Source organism: Montipora capricornis, chromosome 1 (genome assembly GCF_036669925.1).
Source record: "Montipora capricornis isolate CH-2021 chromosome 1, ASM3666992v2, whole genome shotgun sequence".
In the NCBI taxonomy this organism is placed as follows: Eukaryota; Metazoa; Cnidaria; class Anthozoa; order Scleractinia; family Acroporidae; genus Montipora; species Montipora capricornis.
In genome coordinates, this window is record NC_090883.1 from 12,716,000 (window position 1) to 12,718,499 (window position 2,500).

Genomic DNA, 2,500 nt, shown 5'->3' on the forward strand with positions numbered 1-2,500 from the left:
ATTATAAATAATTTGAAAGAAACACCCAATTGACAATAGGCCAATTTGATCATAGCTTGAAAATTATATAAACAGGGGGGTACTGAGGGATGATATTGGCATATTCCGTAAATGTACCTGTTGATTATTTAGCAGAGCAAGAGAGAGACATTTAGTCAGAGTGGCAGCCAGCGCCCTCAAACATACACTGTAGGTCAAGCACAATAATTATTTATACATTGCAAACTAGTGAACACGTGACTTAATACAATATGCAAGGTGCAGTACGGCACAAGATTAAAATATGCGGAAGTGCATGATGGCATCCTACATCCCTCCTTATAGGAAGTACACGTACACTCCAATACAAGTTAATGACGGGAAAAAAACAAAAACGTCCAAAACAACAAAACAACCTAAACAAAAGTGAAACTACAAAGCTATGCTCACTCTTCCTAGAATTTTAGCAAAAAGTTGACATATTCATTAATTTTTCTAACAACGAAAACTATATATATAATTATGTAACAAAGTCCAAATATCGGATTCGGTTTGGACACCATATTCCAGATCTGGTGACAACTTGTCTTGACACGTCCACATAAATGATCTGAGTTTTTTACAGGATGCAAACCAAAGGACAATATTATATGTAAATATAAATCATTATTTTATCGCCAACAGAAATGTTCAAACAAAAACAAGAAGACGGCTACTGATATGAACACTCTTCTCTGCTAAATGGAAGCTAATAGTATTCAAAATGAGAAAATTGAAAGCTTCCCTGCATCTGAACTTCACCAGCTTTTGTCAAAGAAACAATGACATAATTATAATAAACAACCTACTAGCCTCACTTGCTCAAGCCGTACGGGAAAATATTGGCCCAAGGTCGTGGCAATATTGCCCAGTACGGCCGTTGCGCTCAGTTAGTATGCAGTTAATAGTGTTCCAGTACGTGATTTATCTATCTTAAATTGCCCATGAAGTAAAAACTGTCTTTTCCTTACTTTAAAGACCTTTCAAAATGATTAAGAACAATGTTTTCTGTTTTGGAATATCTTCCCTCATTCCAGAGATATTCAAGTTTTTGTTCAAAAAAAAATATTGATGACATCACAAACTGTACACATGACTGTAAAAAGTCCCAAAAAAATCTCCAAAAATATTTGATGGACGTTGTTCAAACTTGGCAACAGTAATGAAAGTCAAGTAAGGCATAAAATGATACCCTCTAGGCTGTTGCCATGGCAACCATTTTGCTGCTGGGTCTATTTAATGGAGGATTGATTTTGTCATTTATTGTTGTAATAAGATATGTTCACTCTCCATAAGCTTATACAGAGATGTAAAGCATTATGGGCAGCACGTTTCAAGTCTGACCATCTGCCTGTACTTTTTAATTTCTGTTCAAAATCTGCTCGATATTTGGTTCTTTGTAGAGAGGGACTGAAAACAAGTGCTGCCATGACAACAATTTAATGGGTCGCGGTTTGTGCCTTATCTGATGTACATTACTGGTGCCAAGTTCGAGAAACACCCATCCAATATTTTGTGATTTATTAGTCATGTGTACAGTTTGTGATGTCCAATTTTATTTATGTTAATTTTTGAACAAAAACTTGAATATCTCAGAAACAAGAGAACATATTCCAAAATAGAAAACACCATTTTTCATCATTTGCAAAGGTCTTAAAAATAAGCAAAAGATGTTTTTTTTTTCACTTCAAAAAATATTATCTGGCTGCTATGTCGTGGATAATGGAACCAAAAGGTCGAGACAGCAGAAAGCAAATCGTTATCTTTAAGAAAGTTATGACATTTTTTAATTTCGAAGACATGTTTCGACGTTACAAACATCATCGTCAGTACAAAATATTTGAAAAACCGCCCCTACTAAATTTCAACTTAAACTCAAGGAGGCTATGCATATAAATTGGGAACAGCCTAGAATTTAAACCAACAAGTTCATCACGTCAACCTGACACTTACATTGTACGCTTTAGGCTCTACATTCTTTCTAACACTCTGTAACTCACTCAAATATGTATTTCTTGTCACTTAATCATATTTAATTATGCAAGTTTCGCCTAGTTGTTATATAAGTCCTAACGGTTTTTCAAATATTTTGTACTGACGATGATGTTTGTAACATCGAAACATGTCTTCGAAATTAAAAAATGTCATAACTTTCTTAAAAAAATTTTATGAAGTAAAAAAGCAAAGCCTTGCCCATCCAGCAGCTGTTTTCCATATAAATCTCAGTAAACGTTTTGAGCATTGAAATCACTGTAAATGCCAGTGGCCTCAAAATTGACATTCTTAGTAACTTCATCACACTCTTTCCATTTCTGGCATCTATTTTGTACTACAACCATTTTTTTTTTAATGATTGACAAGGTCAAGTGACATGGTCATGCAGAGGGTCTACGGTGAGCAAAGATATACTATCCCTGTATCAAATTTCATCATGTGGGGAATGCATTGTGTATACTGGTAAGGGATACAAAAGAGGCTTAAA

At 34.6% G+C, this 2,500-nt stretch overlaps 1 protein-coding gene across 1 annotated transcript in view; it reads right to left on the reverse strand.

Annotated features, from left to right (window-relative positions):
• Positions 1-2,500, reverse strand: part of LOC138055481 (transcription initiation factor TFIID subunit 11-like) — a 16,357-nt gene that overhangs the window by 11,860 nt on the left and 1,997 nt on the right. The gene's annotated exons all lie outside the window — the stretch shown is intronic.